This window comes from Chiloscyllium plagiosum, unplaced genomic scaffold (genome assembly GCF_037043375.1).
Source record: "Chiloscyllium plagiosum isolate Xiang-an unplaced genomic scaffold, Cpla_swu_hap1 HiC_scaffold_21, whole genome shotgun sequence".
In the NCBI taxonomy this organism is placed as follows: domain Eukaryota; kingdom Metazoa; phylum Chordata; class Chondrichthyes; order Orectolobiformes; family Hemiscylliidae; genus Chiloscyllium; species Chiloscyllium plagiosum.
The window spans coordinates 38,325,605-38,345,184 of NW_028270159.1; the positions used below are offsets into that span (position 1 = coordinate 38,325,605).

Sequence of the window (19,580 nt, forward strand, 5' to 3'; positions counted from 1 at the left end):
TGCTAGGACCCCAACTATTCACCATATATATTGATGATTTGGATGAGGGCACAAAATGTAACATCTTAAGGTTTGCAGATCATACCAAGTTGGGTGGGAGGGTGAACTGTGATGAGGATGCAGATTTACTCCAGCCTGATCTGGACAGGTTGGGTGAGTGCACAAATCAATGGCAGATGAAGTAGAATTTGGATAAATGTGAGGTTATTGGAAGCAAAAACAAGGTGGCAGATTGCTACCTGAATGGCTGTAATTTGGGAGAGGGGAGTGTGCAATGGAACCTGGGTGTCCTGGTGCATCAAGCACTGAAGGTAGGCATGCAGGTGCAGCAGGCAGTAAAGAAGGCAAATGGTATGTTGGCCTTCTTTGCAAGAGGTTTTGAGTACAGGAGCAGGAATGTGTTATTGTAGTTATTCAGGGCCCTGGTGAGGCCACACAGAGAACATTGCATGCAGTTTTGGTCTCCTTTTCTGAGGAAGGATACTCTTGCTCTTGAGCAAAGGTTTACCAGGCTGATTTTGGGGATGGTAAGACTGACATGTGAGGAGAGATTGACTAGGTTAGGATTGTTTTCACTGGAGTTTAGATGAATGAGCAGGGATATCATAGAGAATTGAAAAATTCTAACAGGACTAGACAGGGTAGATGCAGGGAGGATGTTCCCAATGGTGGGTGCTTCCAGAACCAGGGGATCACAGTCTGGGGATTCGGGTGGACCATTTAGGAATGGGATGAGGAGACAGTTTTTAACCCTGAGAGTGATGCACCAGTGAAATTCATTACTACAGGGTGTAGTTGATGCCAAAACATTGAATGCATTCAAGAGGAGGCTAAATATAGCACTTGGGGCAAACGGGATCAAAGTTTATGGGGAGAAAGCAGGGTTAGGCTACTAACTTGGACAATCATCCATGATTGTGATGAATGGCAGAGTGGGCTTGAAAGGCCGAATGGCCTCCTTCTTGTTCTAATTTTCTATGTTTCTGTGTCTTGGAGCCACCATTCAAGAAATGTCATGAGGCTGGAACAGACAGTCAATGATAGTACCATCCATCAGGGCAACATCTGAGTGTCAGATGGAAGCAGAGAGCCAAGCCTGTGATCCACTGATTCACTTTACTTAAAAGACTGTGGTATCTACCCAGGTAACGTTATCCATTATTCACTACAGTTATTGGCATTTACAACCACTCATAACATTCAACATGCTGACAGGAAAGGACAGGAAACATTATGGCTCTCAGTATACACAAAACATTTTCTGTAAAGGGGAGGTAATTAGGGTAACTGACGTCTTAAGTATTTGTGTATTAAAGCACATAAGAGGTGTAAGATGTGGAAACTGGTAATCTAAATGGTAGTCAGCATTCTGCATTCATTTTATGCAAATTACTGCTTTTACTTCTGAAATTCAAACACTGACCATCAATTAATTCACATGCCATCCTCATTCCAAGCAGCAATTGTACTGTCATTAAACATCTATGAATAAAATAGAAAATTCTCAATTACAACGCTCTCTCGGAAATAGTTTCACAAGGTGAAGATCATGTAAAACTTAATTGTAGGTCACGTATCAGAAACAATTTATCCCCACAATCCACGACAACTAATCAATTTAACAGGAATTATAATCCACAGCCTTGGGGCTTACCTTTCACGTATTCCTTGGTGAATTAACCTTTCAATTACAGTTACAGCAAACCTCCTAATTGGCACCAGTGGGTATTAGCTAAAATTACTTATTTTCTGCTATTTTCCAAAGGTATATTGTGCTCTCTTTTCAATGCCTTTGAGATACAAACCATCTACCTGCATGAGCAGGAAAACCAACAAACCAAGCTGTTCTGTTCATTTATGGTCCTTCAAATTAAATACATTTCTTTTATTATAGGTTAATGATAAACCTTCAGTCTGTATAATTTTTGTATGTGGAAAACAGTTCTAAGTCTTGATCCTTGAATCATCATTTTGCAAAACATTTACATACAGTCACCTCCCTTCTCAGTTGAACATCCTGAACCAATCCAAAGGAAGAGAAAAGCTTGCCTCATAATTTTAACAGCAGATCATGAAGTCAACAACAATTGACAACAATTAGACGGAAAAAGCTTTGTTACATCTTTATTTTCATCAAAAGCAATTCATACCAGTTGCTTTAGAATTGCAGTAACTGCTTCGCATGCAATTGTTTACCTGAGAACAGACAGAATGGCCTAAGTATAGGATGTTAATACTCTCTGCTTCAGACACCCAACATGCTTGAGTACAGTACACGATAGCTAGAGGGGGAACCAAGGAGCCAAAGCTTGTCAGTGAAGTGACAATATTCACCTCTGAACATGAGGAAAACTTTCCAAAAAGGTCTCATGAGGAACGCAGTCACTGATTTGCCCTTTGCTGAATTCAGCAAATCTCCAAAAGCATTAGCAACAGTGCTGTGCTCAAGTAAACTAAGCAGTATTCCAATGTTAAAGGAATCTCAGACAACAAAGTAAAATGCACTGATTTCTATTCCATTTTACATGTCATTACAGGAAGTGAAACAAAGTAAACAGCTAGTTTAAAAATCATAAAAGCTTTAAAATTACAACAAAAAATGTTTTGAAAAGAGACATAAGACAAAATGTAAGCCTGTGCACTCAACTTTACTACCTTACATTTTATGACTCAATTAAAAGCTATGGCTAAGCTTACTGTCCTTGAAGGTTTTAATCTCATGGAAAACATCTTGGCACTAACACTGTGTCACAGGTCTTGGATCTATCCTGTTCAATTTCATAACAATGAAGATAAATTAAGCTGTAGGTTGAGATCACTATACCTGGTTATTGTATGAAGAGATTCTCTACCTTAGCGTGTTGCTCCACAGTAAAAACATAGTTTTTAAGGGAGAAAACAAAATACTGAAGGACAATACATTTAATGACCAAAGATGAAAGAGAGTCGAAATAAATAATTTATGTCAAATGATAATGCGATCAAACAGCAGACCAAATGTTTATATCAGTTCATGGCTTTTGCATTTGTCCTGAGGCATCTCTATGAGAAAGGATTTCCCAGTCTAAGTGTGCACCAACAGAAGACTTGTGATGATTACCTTGTCAAATAACTTTAAGCCTGCAATAACTTTTGTGTTGATAGCTGTAAGTAATTGTAAAACATACCCTCAGATTTCCATTTGCATTGGCCGTCAGGTGAAGAAGGGGTACAACTGTTGTTTTTATGGAATGTTTCTTCAATGAATCATTATTTGTCAGGCAGCCATTCATCCAGGATCAGGAACATGGCACAATAGCTGATTTCAGTTGCACAGTTCTTAACAGTTCTTAACAGATCCAAACTGGCCTAGCCAGGTAGTGAAAGATACAATGTTGAAGCTGAGTCTCCTTACAATTCTGAGTTTATTTATGGCCTATCATGTACCGCCAACCGATATTCAGTATGAACACAAGTGAGTTCCAGTTATTGTCCACTGCCTGAACACAGTTAATTGCCAACTGACATGCAATTAATAATGTTAGTCCAAAGTTCATATTTACAAAGAAGAGAATAAAAGATGGTCTGCATTCTCTCTTTCCCCCAACTATCTCACCAACTGTACATTGATTTCTGTGCATGGTGAGGTAGACTCTAACTACTAATGGTAAAAGATAGACTTTCAAATTTACATTTAAAAATACAATTGGCCATTACAGCAACAATTTTAATTCCTTTAAAAAATAAATGGACACTGAAGCAGTTGCTACCACAGAAAGCAACCTGCTGTTTTTCACCGAAACAACAAATTAATTAGCTACCTTACATATCAGACAACAGCTGTGAAAAGACAAGTAGATTGCTGACCAATCTGACCAAAGATCATTGACTGTTTCTCATTTCAGACATCGCTTGACCTGATTATTTCAGATTTCCAGCAGCGACAATATTTTTCCTTTGCTAAATATGTATCCTTATTATTTATGCCATTACAGCCGTTTGATTTTAGTTTCTCTTTAATTTAGTTTCCATTTAAATTTTCATTTCAATAATTAATTAGTAGTCGTGCATAGTGATATCATCTCAGAATGCTATTTGTTCAACATTTAAAAACACATTCAGAAAGGTATAGCATTGCTAGTGATTACCTCTAGCTCATTACCTCATGAGCTTCATTGCAAAAATATGCTTTTCCAAACATTTCATGTGATTTAAAGCAAATGAGAGATCACTTGTAGAATTGGACTTGGAGATGGGAATGAGAAGAAAACTGTTCTGGTATGTCTGAATTGTAACAATTAGTCTCAATTATAAGTCACTCAAGAAGGGCTTCAAGAATGCAATATTCATTGTTTTGATTGAGATAATGCAAGTCATCGAATCATACAGCATGGAAGCAGGCCTTTCAGTCCAACTCGTCCACACCAATCATGTTCCCAAACTAAATTAGTCCCACTTGCTTGCACTAGGCCCATATCCCTGCAAATCTTTCCTATTAGTATCTTATCGAAGTACCTTTTAAATGTTCTAACTGCACCTGCATTCATCACTTTTTTCTGCCAGTTCATTCCGCACCCAAACCACTCTGTGTAAAAAAGATGCACCTCGTGTCCGTTTTTAAAACTTTCTCCTTTCACCTTAAAAATGTGACCCCTAGTTTTGAACTCCCCGACATTAGGGCAAGAGACATACTGCAAACTGGCCAAATCTGTTTTTTTTTAACATTGATTCTGCACATCTTACTGAAAGTGAAAATGACCAAAGATCAACAGTTTCATAGATTGTTATGTTGGACTCAAACATATTCTGACATCTGGGGAAGTCACCTCAAACAAAGGCATTGTGCAAACACTTGAAGCAACCAATTTATATTTCCCCTTTAAATGCAAGCTTTAAAAATACAATTTTCAAAGCCTTTTCATAATAAGTGCAGTGGATGCTTCCTGTTATTGTTTTGTACTTAAAATGGTTTATAAACCAAAAAAACACATTGCTGTAACAAAACAGATAAATGTCTCTCAGATATCATATCTACATGTACATTATCCCATATTTAAGAGAAAGTATGGGATAATTTCAATTCTTTACTAAGATGCTCCAAGATAAAATATAAGGCAAAAAAGCTGATTTTGTAAATATCATGCCTGTGTCTAAGCGTTGGAAATATCAAAATGGCAGCTCTAACTTGGAAGCAAATCACGAAATCTGCAGATCTTATGACAAATATTATGTCTGCCTGCTACATGGTCGATTTCCTCATGACTACCTGAAATCAGTCCGATTAACAGGCCTCATCTGGAGTACTTGTTGCGACACATTAATTAAGTGATGCTTGAGTGTGATCTCTTCGATCATTAGCAGAAAAATTCACAACATGTAGAGTCACACTGCTGACAGCGACGACCGGAGGTTGTATCTGTCCTGAAACTGGATGGAATCCGATCCCCATCTGCCATGATAAATCAACCAAGTTGTATATGAGTCAGTGCAAGATAACCCACCTCAGGGGTTTGTCACTTTGGGTTGAGTGCCAGCATGGATTCAGATAAACTGGCAGCTGACTTGTAGTCAAATCCCCTCTGCTCTCTCTGCCCCAGTTCCAACTCTCACTTCAGCTGCAGTTAACACAGTCAGTACCATTTAATTAAGCACATCTTAGCACAAGAATATGCTTGACCTTTTATGACTTTACAATCAAACATCAAAGCAAAACCCATCCTGGCATCATGACTCATTGGCAGAATATAATCTACGTTTGATCAAGAAGGCTCAGTAAAAATCATTGACGCATTAGTTAGTAAAAAGCAACAGAATTGTGAATAGATCAACTGTGTATTTTTGATTTTTGAGCATTTGTTTTAACTATAGGCACAGGCTAATATATTCATCATATCTTTCATATAAATGTTATTAGTTACAGAATTGTTATTTAATTGACAGCATGCAAGACATTTACCTACACCATAATAGTTTCAGTTTTAATTAATGCTTGATTATCCTACCTCTGACATTTAAATAATTATCTTGAAAGTTTACTTCAAGGCAACTGCCAACAAAGGTTAGAATTTGGATTCAAGTCCCACCTGTCCCAGAGGTGGGTACTAACATCTCTGAACAGGTTAATTAAACAATAATTTATTTTTCAGTCTCCAGCCAATAATGGTGAATACTCTTTTATCAGGGTAGCATGGCGGCTCGGTGGTTAGCACTACAGATCACAGCGCCAGGGACCTGGGTTCAATTCAAACCTCGGGCAACTATCTGTGTGGAATTTTCACAGTATCCCTGGGGGTTTCCTCCAGGTGCTCCAGTTTCCTCCTCCAGTCCAAAAACGTGCAGGTTAGGTGAATTGGCCATGCTAAATTGCTCATAGTGTTCAGGCATGTGTAGGTTCGGGTGCATGAATCTGGGAAATATAGAGTAATCAGAGTAGGCAATGGGTCTGGGTGGGATACACTTCAGAGGATCGGTGTGGATTTGTTGGCCAAATGGCCTGTTTCCACACTGTAGGTATTCTATGATTTCATATCATCTAAAGTTTTTGGCAGCATTGACCATTTTGAGACTAGCTAATGACTTGGAATTCAGAACCAGATGGGAAAGTATACCTTACAAGCTGTCCAAATAAAAGATGACATTTTCCAGCTCCTTACAGAACAGACAAATTTAGCCCCAATTTATTGCTTTTAGTCCTTCTCTCCTGATGCAAACAGCTTCTGGTGCAATCAGTCCCTGATAGCCTCCTAGCACTTTTCCAACATTGGCTTCCTGAACATGTCTGGAGATAAGCAAGGTATTCAAAGCCACAAGCCTCAAGTCCAAACTGCATAATTTTTCCATTTATTGCCCAAGCATGTACTTTTCAGAAGGGACCATTAGTCAGCAAAAGAAGTACAGGTTACCTTCACCCAATCAGCAGAGATGTATTGCTGAGGCTATATAAGGCCCTGCTCATTCTGCAAATGGAATATTGTGGGCTGTTTTGAGCTAGTATCTAAGGAAAGATATTCTGGAAATGGAGGAAGTCCAGAGGAGGTTGACTAGAATGATCCCAGGGATGTAGGGCTTGTCATATGAGGCGGGGTCGAGGACTCTGGGTCTGTACTTGTAAGAGTTTAGAAGGGTGAGGAGAATCTGATTGAGACTTACAGAATACTGAGGGGCCTGCATAGAATGGATATGGAGAAGATGTTTCCACTATTAGCAGAGACTATGACCAGAGGAAACAGTCTCAGAGTGAGGGCATGATCTTTAAAACTGAGATAAGGAGGAATTTCTTCAGCCAGAGAGTGGCTTATCTGTAGAAATCATTGCCTCACAAGGGCATGGAAGCTGTGTCATTAGTATATTTAATACAGAGATAGATTAGTCAGGGGTTCAAGACTTAAAAGGAGAAGGCTGGAGAATGAGGTTAAGAAACATATCAGTCATGATCAAATGGCAGAGGAGTCTCATTGAGCTAAATGGCCTAATTCTGCTCTGAAATCCTACAGTTTGTCATCACTGGGAATAGATTCAGCAAGGCCAATGAATAGGCATTTCACTGGTAACACCTTTGATTGCAATTACTGACTGAAACATTACAATTAATTTTAAGCAGGTGCATACGATATTATGGCCTAAAACATAAAGTCGCGTGAGAAAACTAAATAAGACAAGTAAATAAATACTTACCAACAGGTAGGCAAAATCCAATTGCCTAGCAACACCAATAATCTTTACCTCAAACTCAATGCATGAGATGCAGACGATGTGTGTACATCTACTAGCTTTAGAAACAACTTTATATTCCTTTTTAGTCATTTTTTTCTATGGTTTTATTCCTCAACATTGACCTCTGTTTCATCATTTAACCACAGATCCAAGGCAATAAATACTTGCTATTACAAGACGTAAACATTGTTAAAAGGAAATTAGAAGTCAGAGCATTTGTTGTTACGTTCATTAGAAGTGGGATACAGTGTTAGGGCACTGGGAGGTCACGGGCAAGATACCATTTTATACAGAATAAGTAAAGGGTGCTGATTAGCTGGGCCATACTTGGCATGCAGATACAACAGCAACAATTAATTGTTAATTTTAATTCTCAGATCAGGCAGGTAAAGTCTGATTATCCTGACCAATGCAATGGGGATACATGTGAGGAAGGGTCACTGGACCCAAAACATTAACTTTGATTTCTCTTCACAGATGCTGCCAGACCTGCTGAGTTTTTCCAGCAACTTCTGTTTTGTTGGTGGGGATGCAACTGAGTTTGACTTTCTACATGATCCCTTTTTTTGAAAAAAGATGCGATGTATGTCCAAATTTCTTTCCCTGCATAAAACAGGGTCCTGAATATTTATGTATGTAAATTTGCATATGCTAGAAGCATAACACTGTGGACTACACCAATGATCTTATATTGGTTTTAGATGTTCTGCCATTTGTGGCTTACCTAATCAACCTTAAAAAGAAGAGAATAATTATCAGAAAGTTTGTATGAAGTTTGCTCCCCTTGAAAAATCATAATTGTGAACAATTTTGTGCAGAAGAGTCTGACAGTTATGCTTTCTATAAAAGGTTTCTGTACAATTACTTCTGAATGCTGTTTTAATAAGGTCATTTCTCAGGCTAAATTATGTTTCCTTTATTTATAGTACAAGTATTTAATGAGCTTATGAGTTATTAAAGGAACAATTGTGTGATTTCACAGTCGCAGTAGACACATAAGTCTATCAGAAGAACAGATGTAGAGGCAGGGCTATGGCATCTTAGCCCCATATGTACTGTAACCCCTCCACCAACCGAGCCACCCTAACTCTAATTCCTGCATTTATAGCTTACAGTTGGGAATATAGTATTACTCATTGGATACAAAATTCTGTCAAAGCATCTGAATACATTACAAAAATGTCTGTGACAAGATTTGTGATACTCTGTTGGTGCTTCTCACTTCATAGAAGCTGATAAAATTCTTCACCACTATAATTCTAGCTACAGTTGACTTCTACTCAAACCTCTTTGGACCAATGAATCATCCTTGTACTGTTTTAAATTCACTAAAAATCATCCCTGCCAAGTCCTTAATTTCCAGTTAGATGGTGCATTTCCTCAATTGGTTCCCGGAATCTGAGCCAAATCTAAACTTTTAACAACTTTCTTCTTTGATACCCTACATCCAAATGATTAAATATTTTGTGAGCATTGGTGTGCAGGTCTCTCCAGCATCCCCTTCTATAGCTACATTTTATGAAGAACACATCATATTCTCTAACCTTGGGCTGTCTTGACCCTTTTGGCAGCGTTAGCTGTTTTTGTGTCACAGCTGAACCCATTAGTTGCTGATGTGCTGTCAGCAAGCTCTTTCACCGTGAATAATGACAGTGCATCAACAGCCGAGCACATGCTGAGACAGATATCAACAGTTTGCTTCCCTGTCACCAGTGAGCCTCCAGTTCCTCTTGAGTGGGGATATTTCCTGCTGCTAACAACGACATCATGTTTGGCACCATTGGTCAGATGTGTACTTGCAGCTTGTAAAAGTCAGACTTTTCAACTGACAGTATACATCCCACATCACTCTAACACCCAAAAGAAGCACATACATCTTTGCTATTTAACCCTGGGGGCAAGTGAGGAAGCTATTGTTTCCTTCACCACTACAGATATTGTTTCCCATCTCTCGGGATTAGAGCAGTGCTTTGGTTCTACTAAAGCTGTTCTAATTACTTTGTTTCCTGTCAAAAACTTTTGGAAATACAGAACAACCTCAGTTATCCGAACGTCAATTATCCAAATTTTGGATTATCCGAACAAGATATCAAGGTCCCGTAAAAATGTTATCTGTTATTCGAACAATCAATTATCCGAGCAATCAGCTATCCGAACAAAATACTCCCCGCCCATATTGTTCGGATAACTGAGGTTGTTCTGTAATCTGAGAGGAAAGAAGGATGGGCACCTCTCTTCAGCAGTCTAGAATCATTGACGCTTGTCTAAGCCTACCATGCAAAAATGGACAGCTACAAGGCAATGACATGATCAAATGTTTCAGTTTACATGAAAAATAGTTTACATGAGGTCGTGTCTTGTTTGCAATGCTAAGAAAAGTCAGGTTCAGCTTGTAACTTGACCTCCATTTGCCAGTTGAAGCTGCTTGAAATCTGTAGCTTTGAATCAGTACGAGAAGTGACAGGAAGCACCTCTGGCAAATATAAACACTTGTCTCTTTAAACTTACAGCTGAGACAATTCTACTTCCAATCTTCTTACAATCCTTTCTGGATCCCTTTTGAATAAATAGTTTGAGTGCACACATTCTTAAGCATGTATATGCATGTACATCTATATAAAATAAATGTAGAGTACCTATAAATAAATAATACCTGTTAAACATAGTCATGTATATTGCAACAGGGAGCACAGATTTGCCATCAAAATCCAGCAGTTACATAATTGGAGGTGACTGAATCAGAAATCACAATATCAGAAGTGAGGTTGTAAGTTTGCTTGCTGAGCTGGTAGGTTTGTTCTCAGACGTTTCATCACCATGTTAGGTAACATCATCAGTGATCCTCCAGTGAAACGCTGGTGTTCTGTCCCACTGTCTATTTAGGTGACTTGGTCTGTTAAGGGGGGTGGTATTATTTTCAACTCTTTTTCTCAGAAGTCGGTAAATGGGATCCAAATTGATGTGTTTATTGATGGAGTTCCAGTTTGAATGCCAGACCTCTAGGAATTCCCATGTGTGTCTCTGTTTAGCCTGTCCCAGGAGGGATGTGTGGTCCCAGTCACAATGGTGTCCGTCTTTGTCTGTGTAGAAGGATAATAGTAATAGCTGGTCATGTCCTTTGCTGGCTAGTTGGCGGTCATGTATGCTGGTGGCTAGTTTCCTGCCCATCTGTCTAATGTAGTGTTTACTGCAGTCCTTGCATGGTATTTTATAAATTATATTTGTTTTGCTGGTTGTTGGTACAGGGTCCTTCAGGTTCATCAGTAGCTGTTTCAGTATGTTGATAGGTTTGTGGGCTGCCATGATGCCAAGGGGTCGGAGTAGTCTGGCAGTCATCTCCGAGATGTCTTTGATATATGGTAGCGTGGCTAGAGTCTCCGGATGTGTTGTGTCTTCTTGTTTGGATTTGTTGTTTAAGAATCGGCGGACTGTGTTTATTGGGTCCTCGTTGTTCTTGAATACGCTGTATAGGTATTTTTCTTCTGCTGATGGTAATTCCTGGGTGCTGTAGTGTGTTGTGGCATGCTTAAATAATGCCCTGATGCAGCTCTGTTTGTGGGTGTTGGGATGGTTGCTCCTGTAGTTAAGTATCTGGTCTGAGCGTTGCTCTCCTGTAGACACTAGTTTGCAGTTCCCCATTGACTGTTTGTTCCACTGTGACATCTAGGAAGGGAAGTCTGTAATTGTTCTCTTCCTCTTTGGTGAAATTTATGCCAGTAGGGACGTTGTTAATGATATTGTCGGCTTCCTCTAACTTGTTCCGTTTCATGATGACAAAGGTATCATCCACACAGCAGTGTATTGTGGCTCGTTTAAACAATGCCCCGATGCATCTCCATTTATGGGTGTTGGGATGATCACTCCTGTAGTTGAGTATCTGGTCTGTGTGTGTTGCTTTCTTGTAGGTGCTGGCCTGCAGTTCTCCATTGACTGTTTGTTCCACTGTGATATCTAGGAAGAGGATAAACCCAAGCAAGAAGACACAACACATATGAAGATTCTAGCTACACACCATAGATGAAAGGCATCTTGGAGATGACGACCGGACTACTTTGACCCCTTGGCATCATGGTAGCCCATATACCTACAACACACGAAACAGCTACTGATGAACCTAAAGGACCCTATACCAACAACCAGCAAAATGAATGTCATAAACAAAATACCCTGTAAGGACTGTAACAAACACTACATCAGACAGACAGGCAGAAAACTAACCACCAGATACATGAGCACCGATTCACCATCAAAAGATACGACCAGCTATCACTAGTATCCTTACACACAGACAAAGATGGACACCACTTCGATTGGGACAAAACATCTATCCTGGGACAGGCTAAATAGACACACACACGGGAATTCCTAAAGGCCTGGCCATCAAGCTGGAACTCCATCAATAAACATGTCGATTTGGACCCCATTTACCAACCTCTGTGAAAAAGAACTCAGAGTGGTATCACCCACCTTAACAGACCAAGACACACAAATAGAAAGCGGGATAGAACACCAGTGCTTCACCGAAGGCTCACTGGTGATGTTACCAAGCATGGTGACAAAACATCTAAGAGCAAACCTACCAGCTCAGTGAGAAATTTACAACTTAAACCTCAACCTGAGCTACAAATCTTCTCAAAAATCACAAATACCAGAAGTGAGTTCAGATGACAAAGACTTTCAAGGTTTATTTGATTTCATTCTTCCAGAATGCCAGTCCTATGGTTTTCACATTAAAAGCATACAGCTTCATCCCGACATCAAGCATCTTGTTCATAATGAATTTCACAGTCTATTCAGTTCAGTGCAAATCCTTATTGAACTTACTGACTCTGTTATAGATTCTTGGTCATCTCCATTGAGCTCTATATTTCTCTGAGATTGCAAATTTAGCCATTGTGAGCTGAGTACACATTGCTGCTATACAATAGCCTGATGAGATCTTCCAGCTCGATATCACCACCACCTCCATTGAATGCATCTCAATCTCTAAATTGCAAGGCACTTTTTCAACATCCATGACTTGATCAGCAGAAATTTCCACTAACTAAGTACTGTAAAGACCAATAAGAAGACCAATTGCCCTCAGGATAAACTGTCATCCTCGTTATTGTCTGTAATCCATTGTCTGGCAACTGGCCAAAGCTAAATGAGACTATTTGAAGAATTAGTGTCCTACTTAATCCAGAGGTAAGCCTGTCACTTCATATCTGTGGCATCAGTAAAGCAACCTACTTCTATCTCAATAAAATGAATCAATTCCACCCCTCTCTCATGTGCTGCTGCAACTCTCAATTATTCCTTTCAGAACTCAACACTTGATTTTTCTCAATGCAGTACTGGTTGCACACTGCAACCCAAACACTCCCTCCTCACTCCGAGTCTCTATATACATAGCTTATACATGAGTCCTTCATCCAGGCCAAACATGTAAAGCTAGGAAAAATTTCAGTTGCATATAATCAATGTGTGCTGACCTGTATTGGCTACTGATGGAGCAACATCTCTACTTTAAAATTCATTTTTCATCCCTCCATGGCCTCTTACTTCCATATCTTTGTAACATTTTCCATGCTCATATACTTCAGATATCTGTATTCTTCAAACACTTGTAAGTGTAACCACTTCAACATTAGTAGTCATAGGGCTAAATTTTCTGGGACTTTCCATGCTGCTTTCTGTTTCCCAAGTTAACTGTTTGGTCATGAACGCCCAGCAACAGGCCTCATGAATTCAGCATCAGGTCCGATGATGCACAGCAGCATGTTTTGAACCCATCTCAGGCCCAGTGAATACCAAATTTCAAATTGAATTGAATTGAATTTATTGTCATGTGTACTGAGGCACAGTAAAAAGCTTTGGCTTGTGAGCAATAGAGGCAGATGACATCACATCTGTGGAAAGAAATCAGAGTTAATATTTTGGGTTGAGTTACCCTCAACTTGACCCAGCATGTTAACTCTGATTTCTCTCCAAAGATGCTGCCTGAACTGCTGAGCTTTTCCAGCAATTTCTATCTTTGTTTCTGTTTTACAGTATCTGCAGTTCTTGCAGTTTTTACCTAGCTTTACATGTTTGAGAATTCCTTCACATGTTTGAGAGTTACTTCACAAAGTAACATGGGTGAATTTAAACCACAGGGACTGCAGAAGGCAGCTCTCCACCTCATTCCAAAGGCTAGGGATGGGCAAACAACACATTCTGGCCCAGACAACGAAGCATGTATCTTCTGTTAAAAAAAAACTATGGAAACATTCTGCAAGTTTCTCAGGAAATACAATTTTAAAAATTCAGAGATCTCATTCTGTTTTACTGACTAAAATTACTCCTACTTTCCACAGAGTCGCTCATAATTTCTGACAAAGAACAGTGCATCACATTAGATCTTATTCAAGGGTAAACACACAGAGTAAGCAAATGATGAAATGTGTCATAACATCTGCAGTAGATTCTATCTGACCTGTAAAAGACTAACAGAAAAAAGGCAGAAATGAAACTGTTATTATATATACACATCTAAAATTCAAGTTTTGTGATGACATCTTTCAGCAAATAGTAGAAGGTCTTTTGTTTTACACAAGGAATGCATTGGAGAAGTAGATTGAAATTCCACGCTGGGTCTTTGGAACTGCCGAAAACACCCAGATTGCTGGTCATGGTCCTGAACCCAGCAGGGAATGGCTTTCCCAAGTTGGTTATGATGACTTAAAAAGATTAAATGAGAGATTTTTTAAATTAAAAAATGATTCACTGTTCCCCCCACACCCAAAACAAGCAAATGTATGTTAAAAGTGAAGGACGCGGAGGGTGAATGTCAGGGGTCAATTCTTACACAGGATAGATTATTACTTGAGTGCATGTGGTAAATCTGATATAATCATTATTTCCTTCTTGTATTCCAAACAAACTGAAGGACTAATGCAGTTCTGTTCACTGTGCCTCTTTGTGCGATCTGTTTGACATAATCACGTTCAAAAGATTCTCCTCTGTTTACTCTCTTTTACACTCCTCAATCCGATAATAAAACTTATTAGAATTTCATAATAGTTGCCCTTATTTAAAAATAAAAATGCTGTCATATCCATAGCTACTGCATTGATAATTACTTGTAGTCTACAAACCAGATATTGTGCTTTAAATTACAGCAGACTAATTCTTTTGCTGTTGGTAATCCACCCAAATATCAGAGCAAAAGACAAATCGACGTTTGAACAATATGACCAACGTCACGTGAGCAGGTATTTTCTAGGATTGGGATTATCTATAGCATAAATGCAACTGATGCAAAACCCCACCAAAACATGGATCTGCCAAAACAGAATCAATCCTCTTGTGCCACATTTACAGACACGTCATTCAGTCCATCAGGTCTGTCAGTGTTAATGCTCTGCACAAGTCTCCTCCTATCTTATTTAATCTGAATTTGACACCATATCCTTCTCACCTTTCCTCACTCATTTTTATCTGGCTTCATCTTAAATGATGATATTTTATTTACATCAGCTACTTCTAATGGTTCTACTTTCTAATTACTTTCTGGATCGAGGTTTCTCTTGAATTCCCTTTTTGTCTGTCATTCACATTTGTATTGAAAATCACCAAGGTAAGCATATACATTGGGAACAAAAATTTGCCTGATTTTTGTTTCTTTTTCCCCATTTTGCTAATGTAGCATCATTAATGAATTCTATTGTGCCGCATCATTAAAATTAGATTTCATGATTGAATGATTGGCCTGCTTCCTGGTTCAGCCTTATGAAACCAGTGAGACAAGAACAACAACACGTTCCGTGCATGATACTCTCTGATTGTACAATTGTCAAGTTATATTGCTTTGCATTAGCTCTCTCCTCATAAACCAGGAGGCAACGAATTGTGCAGTTACTGGCAGGACACAAAGCAAAATCTCCCAACTATCTTCCGTCTCCCACATTTGCTTTAACATTTTCTCCTTGCATGTACCAAATTCACCAGAGATTTTTTTTTCAAATCTGCAATGAGACAGGATAAGCTTGAGTAGGGATTTTCAACACAGGAATCAAAGCACTTTGTGTATCAAATGGAGGTTTTCAGCTGCTGCTGTAAGAGAAAATTGAATTCCAGAAAGGTGAGACGATGAAAATCCATGAGCATGAAAAAGATCAGCTAAGCACTCAAGTAGTTTTATAGCTTTTGATTGTTTCACTTTCATTTGTGCTCAAACACTGCAGCTATAAGACAAGGTGACTGCTTGGTAGATCTTCCTGCAACTTCATAATAAACACAGCCAGAGTTTCGTAAAGCTTCGAGTGCCTGTGTTGCTCTGCATCAGCGAAGTCATGATGGGTAGCATTAATCTCAATTCTGTTAGAAATCTCCTTGGTGCTGCACTCCATACATTGTGGTCCTACAATTTCAATGAGATCGCTCTCCTACAAATAGTCATTCAAGAGAATTTTCTATCTTGCAATCCCTTTTGTCCTCCTTATTTCTCTGAACCACAGCCCCTTATGCTGAGCTGGCTTGGGAACATCTCCATGCACCTTTGGTACAATTCAAATGTGAAGGTTCTTAAAAAGGCATGTGCTTCTATTAAAGGTGAGGTTATTTAATCCTTTACTCTTGGATTAAGGGTAACATACCAGCCATCAATCACTCTGTACCTGTGAATTTAAACCATGCAGGGAACAATCAATAAATAAACAAGCACCTTTCATAGCAACAATACTACATCACATGAAAGTGCCAATATTAATACTTCAATCTACCTTTCCACTTGTCAATCCCATGCATTCCTTTGTATCTCTAGTTAACATAGATTTTAAAATTAATCATGGCCAGTCAGGTCATTGACCATAGCCAATGTTGAAAGGTTGTACGTACACCAACAATGCTGTTTGAGTATAATGAGGGATCAACCTGGTCAACAGGCTCAGACAGTGACCTTACCTAATGACTTGAGTTGTAAGCAACATCAATGTGTGTAAAATCCATGCCAAAGGGAGGATATTCGATTAAATAGGAATCTATGTACATAGACCAGAGAATCAAAGCTGTATCAATGCACTTCTATCCTTGATCTAGCTCAGGATCAGTGTGACTCCAGACTGGGAAAAGAAAAATGCAGTTAAACTACCTTTCAAATGTATGTTTTAAAGTTACATTTTTTCTCAAAATGCAGTAATTTTGAATCCAATTTCTTCAATTTAGTGCAAAGTTAGAAATGTATTGAAGTGTGCAGAAGTCACTCAGTCGGAACAATTTACTGAGGGTGCTGTTCAGAAAGTTGTCAGTCAAAACAGTGGGACATAACAAGTCTTACTTCAGCCATCTTGTTAATTGCACACCAGTATAAAATTCCAATCCCTGTTTACACTGCCAACCTCAGGCGTGATGTGCTGAATTCCAGCTTGAACCTGCCAGTGTAGATCATATTATTTCTGCTTGTAGCCTGCCCATTGTTATTCTAAGATTCAAAAGCTTTCTATTTATCTTGTAAATTTTCAAAATATCTGTCTCCAGGAGAAAATAGTTCACAAATTAGAAATATTTTGGGCTAAGTGTTATTTGCAACATGTTCTCAAGTACAACTGATTCAAAAGGGTTCTTTAATGCCATTGCTTGCACTGACAAAACATTGCTGAGGCAATATGAATGTATAAGGTGGGACAAGATTACACTGGCATCAATTCACATTGAATAATGTTGCTAAAATAGATTGCATTCGATATCGTATTCAATCCAATCCATTCTGCAAATTGTGCATACTTGAATCCGCTAATAGCATATCTGACTCTTTTTTAACATACAATTCCAATTTAAGATACATAACTCGTCCCGTTCCAATACCCTCCATACCTCTATTCAACGTACTGTGTAGACTTGAGAAACAGAGTAGGTACTGGTAACATGTCAAATATAAATACTGCTATGCCAATGTTTCAATGTCACCAACTGACTACAAAATGTCCCACATTGAAAGCAACCAATTTAAACTGTACAGAGCCAAGTAAACAAGTGGACTATTGCACTGGATCGTTTATGTGGGCTACCTACCCCTCAGCTACAATGAAGAGGGATATAACACCAGCCACATTTGGCAGAACAAAACCTCTGAGAAGGGGTAATATGATGAAAGGGAATAAATTAAAAGAAAAAGTTGTGAGGTGGAGGAAGACGGGGGGGGGGGGGAACGAGGGGCATGATGGTGTTAACAGGAAAATGCTCTAGATTAAACATTGATCCACTAGGGTTTGAGCCTCTTCTGGTTCTTGAAGAAATCTCAGATTTGAGGATCAGAGCATAATATGCTCTTCCAAATATCGGCAGATGCTAGTGCAGTGTAAGAGCTGACTGCCTCATTTATCTCCTCACCCATGCAATTTATGAAAATTCCATCACTTATTCTCATCATTCGGATTGTCACCCCAGTGACAGAATAATAGCAGAACATCCAGTTAAAGTTTATAAACTAGTTTCGCCCTGAATGTTCAGATCGACAAAAGGCTTATGCAATATGTGATTGTACATCACCTCAGTCCCATGCTTCGACACTTCACCAGCTGAGTGCAGTTGCTGACTTGCAAATCATCACTTGACTACCCACCACTAACTGTCCTGCCCAATTAAGCAGTTTCTTTTCTTTCATTTGCATTATTATTCAGAATAAAAGCACAAGAAACTGAAAAAAAAATTAAAATCACTTATGCTTTTCTCCTGGGTTGCCTGTAGCAATGTTCAAGAGATTAATGTTGAACTCCCAGAATGTTGGTACGATAGGATTAACAGCCCTACTGCTAAGCCCCCCTCAGCATTTCAAAGAGATTTTTAAAACATTCAGAACAGCTTTAGATAATGTCGCAAGTGTATTTTACATTGTCAACGTCGGGTTTGTTTTCAAGCCAATTCTTTCCAGAAAACAAAACTAATGCAAGGCAGTGATTCACTAACAGACAGTCAGGGTCATCTCAATAATAAGGCCTTTCAAACCTCATCTAAAATGTCAGCAAAGCAACATCAATCACTGAACACATATCCAGAGTCTGCACAGATCCCTGGCCATAGAAGTGACGAGTATTTGGTTGGATTACGCTCCCAGGTATAATACAATTTGGCTCACTCCCAAATAGCATGTTGCAACCAGACAGTGCAGCAATTCCTTTCTATGAGTAATGTTCTTCCAGCAATACACCAGCAAATTCAGTTACTTAACTGAAGATGGACTTGCTCAAGCTGCATAACAAATTGGTTCTCAACAAAACAATTTAAGCATCATAGGGCTTGTCAAGGTGAATAAATGATGGCTACTGAACTTGTAAAGGTTTTTTTTTAATGCAGGCATTTTAACATGTTCACGGGCATGGTGCTGTATTTGTAGTTATTAAGCAAGTAGGTAAAATAGGACTATTTTGTTCACCAAAAACAAATTAATTACAAACAACTTTTAAAATTCAACTGTTATAGAGTATGTCTATGATGTGGGCCTGATGAGAAGAGGGAGATGGGGGATGGCACAGTCATTGTTTCTGTTCGAATCAAAAGAATTGGGTAGAGGAAGTGTACAAAATTTGGCAGGGAGGATCAGGTAGGCCTGGGGGACAACAAAGGTTATGAGTTCTGACAAAACCCTAGCTGTGGCAGTGAACATCTGTGTTAAACAATTCATAATTCTCATAATCAAGCTGTTCAAATACAAAACTGGGTTCTGTTCATCATGGGGAAAATTGCCCAGAAGGTTTTGTCGGCCAGGTTCAATCTGGCCAATGACTACACCAGAAATCTACTCAATCATCAACTTCTATCACTTTAAATTGAGGGGTGATAGATATAGGACAGATGTCAGAGTTAGTTTCTTTACTCAGAGTAGTAGGGGTGTGGAATGTATTGCCTGCAACAATAGTAGACTCACCAAC

The 19,580-nt window shown here is 38.9% G+C and overlaps 1 protein-coding gene and 1 pseudogene across 7 annotated transcripts in view; both read right to left on the reverse strand.

The window, feature by feature from the left end:
• Positions 1-19,580, reverse strand: part of astn2 (astrotactin 2) — a 1,590,397-nt gene that overhangs the window by 1,398,657 nt on the left and 172,160 nt on the right. The gene's annotated exons all lie outside the window — the stretch shown is intronic.
• Positions 10,658-11,461, reverse strand: LOC148146128 (uncharacterized; annotated as a pseudogene).